Raw genomic sequence first — 5,559 nt, 5'->3', positions numbered from 1 at the left:
TGCTTCACACCCTCCACAGTCTAGATTGTGCACGATGATTCATTCACACCACTTGTTCCATCACTTTGGGATTTGGCCTGGAAAGGTCCCAGGGAGCCCTACGGCTTGCCCTGGGTTTCATTTGGCCTGTTGTCTATGAGATTGCAACATAGCCAAGCTAAATCAACACTGAGAAGGGTTTAGCGTAACAAAGCTGAACAGTGGGAGTAAATCCTGTGGCAGAGCAGTTTCACATCCCAGCAGGGTGAGAGGCCAGGCCTAGGCTTGCAAGCCCAGGCCTGGAAGCCAGCCACCCCACACAGAGCAGTTCCATCTTGGGCAGGGTTCTCCACAGGTCCAGCAGGGCTCTGTAGCAATGACTCCAGACACCAATAGACCATGATTCTTCCTCTAGCCTTCCTGGAAGCACCGTGAGTCCTTCTTGGAAGCACTGTATTTCTCTAGCAGTGGCATAGCTGTATAGAGGGGTTACAAAACTACAACAGCCCACAGCAAGGTTCTCATTTTCTCTGAAATTCCATAGGGGCCTGCTGGATTCTCATCCTAGCACTGACTGGGCATGTCTACACATGCATTAATATGCCTTTTCTAATGCCCGTTAAATTTAGTATGTCCAATGTGAGGTACTAAATTAATGCGCGTCAGGCTGCACTAATTCACAGTAGCACATTTGCATGCTTTTTTAGTGATGCTTAATGCACAGTAGACTATTTTACTGCACATTAGTGTAATGTCCTCATTTTTACATGACAGTGATGCATAGTAAAATAGTCTACTGCACATTAAAGCACAAGTGTAGACACACCCACTGTAACTCACTCTGTACACTCAGTAAGTCACATGTACCAGTAATACCACCATAAAGAGTCCCAAGTGAGGGATCTGAATCCACAGTTTGGGAGTGGTCTGGAGTTCAGAGGTGCTGATAAAAAATGCCCCCATGTTCTAAACACTTCTCACTTGCTTCAAAACAGCGTCACTGTCTCATACAGCAACAGGCAACAACTGAGAAGCCCACCACAGCACCCAAATTGGTTGGTGACAGAAACATAGGTCTTCTCACAATGGTCAGAGCAGGGGGGCACCGAGTGGAATAGCTTTTCTCCGAGAGTGACCAAAACCAGATGCTTGAGAGACCACTATAAGAATCATATCATGGTGAGATATTGTAAATCCCCTTCATAGGTCTCATTGTGATCTCCAGCACCAGCCAAGGGGCATAATCCTATGAGGTCCTTGGCACAATCAAATGTACCTGCTTCTTTTTAAGTCTTGGGAATCATTTTTTGCTTTGCTGCAGCAGTGTGGGAGGAGGCTGTGAGCAATTTGTAGTTATCAAATTCGTCACAAGAATGTAGTGCTGTGCTTTCATTTACTGGGTGCCTGGGCAGCCTCACAGAAGGTAACTAAAAATGGTATCCACGTGGATGATACAAAGGGGAGTCGTTTGAGAGCTGATGAGCCCCCACCATCGACTTTGTGACGACTTCCTAGAACCACGTATATGGGATCAATAGATCTGCATCAGCAATTGAATTGGGGACTTCTCAATCTATGAACCAAGGCCCACAGCTATTTAGGCCTCCAATTCCTATTTATGTACCTGTATGGACTGTATGGCATCCATTCATCAGTGAGTGATGGTGGATATTGCAGCTGTTCTGCTAACTGGTGGTACATTTTCTCTTGTGGCTGTAAAGACCGATGTTAGACTTGCAGGTCTCCTGCTACAGTGGTCACAGTTGTACATGGCAGTAGGGGCTACTGTACTGACAGGCTATTTCCTTCAGTCATGTTTCTGTTGTAATCCGAGTGACCATTTCTTGTTGTGATGTTGGACTTCATGATTGAGAAAGGAACATCACTTTGTCCTGTCTCCTGCTAAGGCAGGGGTGGGCAAAATGCGGCCCGGGGGCCAGATGCGGCCTGCCAAACCATTCTATCCAGCCCACGGGGCCTCTAAAAAATTTAGAAAATTAATATTAATCTGCCCTGGGCTGCCTGTCATGTGGCCCTCGATGGCTTGCCAAAACTCAGTAAGCGCCACTCTGCCCAAAATAATTGCCCGTCCCTGTGCTAAGGCCTCCCAAAGGTTTGGGTTGATTCCAAAAACCTTCAAATCCTGCTTGCAGATGTCTTTGAAATGCAAGATTGGGCACACTTTGGGCACACTTTTAAGTGCAATTAGGCACCTACATTCCACTTAATAGCAGTATAGTCAGAGGTGGACCAGCCACCAATGCTCAGAGCAATGCCAGCTCCTTCCATGTTAAAAGTAGAAGCTTTTGTCTGTCCTCCCCACACCCGCAAAGGCAGCACCCAGTGCATCTGTCCCAGTCATTCCCCGCCTTCCCCTCCCCACCCAATTACACTACTGAGTATGGTCAGTGCAACATGTAGGGGGTGCACGGGGGTGCGTGTGCACCCCCTGAAAAGGCCACGCTCGCCACTTAGGTGACGGGCAGGGGGGGCAGGTGGGAGTGCCAGTGCCCCCCTGCAAGCACCGGCCAGTGAGTGGAGCGCCATGGTGCTCCCAGAAATGGCTGCAGTGATTGCCCACAGTGACCCCCTCCCACCGTAGGCGAGATTGGCCACAGGGGGACCCCCCCCCCGACTGGTCGCTGGGGGGTACATGCCTCCCTTGACTAAGGCAGCACCAGTTGCCCATGAGTATGGTACCTGAATGCCTTTGAGGATCTCAGCCTAAGTTCATTAGGTGGAAGCAAAAGTGGATTCACAAACTACTGTGCAGACCTGCCACTAGAGGGAGACATAGACATAGTGGTAATCAAGATGGCACCTTTAAATGGGTTGCATGGGTGTAACTGAGCCCAGAGCTTGGTTGAGAGTTTTCTCTGGCCACAGGGTGCTATGGAGGAGGACAGGGTGATAGCTGGTCAGCAATAATGTGGATCATATGCATTATTTTCCTCTATGATGTCTTATAGCATCTACTGTCTTTCCTGCCTGGTGCAGGGAGCTGGACCTGATGATCTTTTGAGGTCCCTTCCAGCCTCGCAATCTATGAATCTACTCACCATTCTCTGTCTGCCCCTGGGGCCCTGAGAGGGTGATCTGAATCTTTGAAGCCTGTTCAGGTGGATGCCTCAAGTAAAATCCACCTCTGCTCCAAGGGCAGCTGGGGCTTCTTCCCTTTGGAAAGGCCAGTGCTCTATTGCAGACTGAGGGAGCTGTGAAATGAAAACCTGTTCTACTGGTGTCAACAGCAAAGCACTTATTGGCTTCATTAGGGCCAGGAGTTCACCCACAGTCTCTAAACACGCCACAGGGAATCCAAGCAGATCACTCTAATCTGAATTCAAGAGGGAGGACAAGAGGCCCCATGGTAGCAGAGGGGAAATGATCCCAGCTGACAGCGAGGGGATGAGAAAAGGCCTCTCCCTAACCAGAGGCAGCTGCATCAGATCTTCCAGCCTCATAAGCTGCCAGATCTCTGGGCTCTAAGAGAAACACCCAAAATCTGCCCTATGCCAGTTGCCCTGCTGCCTAGCACACATGGCTGCAGGAGTGGGGAAGGCCTAGATTCTTGCAGGGGGAATTAGAAAGGAGATAGGGGGAGGGGGTCAATAGGAACACAAACATTTCAGCCTGCAAGATTCTTCTGACAATAAGAAAGGAGAGAATCAGGTTAGAAGAAGCAGCTCTCTCTCTCCAAAGAGCCCCCTCTGCAAGCCAGATGTTCTCTGATCCAATCAGCACTCTGGCCCAGACCCACCCACAGGAGGAAAGGAGGGGGCTGGGCTGGGTTGGGCTGAGTCAGCTGCAGGAAGATCTAAGGTGAGTAACTGACAAGTCACAAGCTGATACCAAGCCAAGCTCCATGCGACAGAGGTACTGGAGTCATCAGGGCTGCTGTGAGTTCTCTGTGGAGGGTCCTCGCAGCCTCCCAGCTCAGAGGAGTCCCAGCCCAACAGAGAGTCACATTCTTCCAGACTGAGCCAGCACCCTGTGGAGATGGAAGGAATGGGGGCCAGGCACAGCTTCAAGGACAGTGGGAAAGTTGCAGTAGATGGAGGGAGGGAGAGAAGAATAAATGGCTCAGCAGATAGAACAGTGACCTCAGGGTTAAGGGCTCTTCAAGGAAGGAAGGAAAGGGAAGGAAAGGGTCCAGACAGCAGAATCCTGGTGACACCTGGGCTGCTGGGCATTGGGGTCAAATGAAGAGTGTCCCCTCTGGGGAGCTGGCTTTCTCTCTTCCTTTGGCTGTCAGTGAGATCCAATGAGTAGCTTCAGCTCAGGGATGGGATGGTAGGGCATGCTGTAGGTCTGGATTGGCACAGCTGTGTGGGGAAAGCTGAGAGCAAGACAGCAGCTGCAGGTCAGGACAAAAGGACATGGTCAGGAAAGGAGTCAAAGTCACACAGCAAGTGAGTGGCAAAAGCCAGAAATAGAACTCAGACCTCCCAACTCCCCCTCCTAAGGAAAGGCTGCTTTGCTTCTAACAAACCAAAGCCTGTGTTTGCAGCCCTACTGGATGCTAGTGCAGATGTCACTTGTCACAGCAGCAGGACCCTGGTGGTTAGCAGAGACCAATTAGGTCCTACAGTTTCTCCCCTCCTTGTAAATATAGACTATATCCTGGGATCTATCTTTTATTAAACAAGGCCCAGCCCCTGGCTCCTATAGTTTTGCTTTTTTCCCTTTCCTATTATTTTTTTTCCTCTAAAGCGGAGGAAACCACCCAGCTAGCAGAACTGCCAGACCAAACTGTCCAAGGGAAACAGCGGTGAAACTTGGAAGGGGTGAAAGAAAGCAGAAAGAGAGGAAGAGGGGGAAGGGAAATGGCATGTTGTTTTCTCCACCCCAGCCCCCATCTTGATTCTTTAGCCTCATGGATTCCAAGAACTGGTACCTTTGAAAAATCAAACTGTACAGTGTGTCCAGAGCCAGCAACACAGGTTTTATGGCTTCACTGAGCCGCTGGGGTCCAGGAGGCACTCGAGTTCCAAGTAGAGATAAGAATAAAGCAAAATCCCAAACCCAGACACCTCCTCACCCTTGGGATATTCAAATCTTGGACCTAAATGTTTGTGGCTCAGAGGAGTCAGAGGTGGTTGGGCGTAGTCCTAGTCATCACTTCACATTGTTTGTGTGCTCTTGGCTATAGAAACTGCTGAGCCTTGACAGCCATTGACAGGGGAGACATTTGATTTGACTTAACCTGCTCTTTTCCAGTTATGAATCACTGCAGGGATCAGTTCTGAACCAGGCTGCAGGAGCTGGAAGAACTTGGGTGCCAAGGCAGAGGTGCCGGCCTCCCTACAGCCAGCGACTTTGCAGTAGAACAGCGCACTGGAGCAAAGTGTTGACACACAGCAGCTACAGGTGACTTGTAAGGGCAGTGGGACAAAGCTATTACAACAGTTGCTCTGTATAGGGATCATAACAGGACGCAGCAAGGCTAGCAAGAGTGCATGGAAGCAATAACCACAGTGCACGAAAGAGAGTGAAAACCCCTGGTATGACTTGAATGGACTCTAAAGAGCTTCTCACCTGACTCATACCCTCTTCCCCATGGGAGGCTAACCCATCCAGCCC

General features: G+C 49.8%; 1 long non-coding RNA gene across 3 annotated transcripts in view; it reads left to right on the top strand.

Annotated features, from left to right (window-relative positions):
* Positions 1 to 5,559, top strand: part of LOC112551675 — a 44,054-nt gene that overhangs the window by 22,417 nt on the left and 16,078 nt on the right. For all 3 annotated transcript variants that reach the window (XR_003095977.1, XR_003095979.1, XR_003095978.1), the window contains exon 2: positions 5,197 to 5,346. This is a non-coding gene — a long non-coding RNA (uncharacterized LOC112551675). The remainder of the gene's footprint in view (positions 1 to 5,196; positions 5,347 to 5,559) is intronic.

This window comes from Alligator sinensis, unplaced genomic scaffold (genome assembly GCF_000455745.1).
Source record: "Alligator sinensis unplaced genomic scaffold, ASM45574v1 scaffold27_1, whole genome shotgun sequence".
Lineage (NCBI taxonomy): Eukaryota > Metazoa > Chordata > Crocodylia > Alligatoridae > Alligator > Alligator sinensis.
This window is presented reverse-complemented; position numbering and strand designations above follow the sequence as displayed.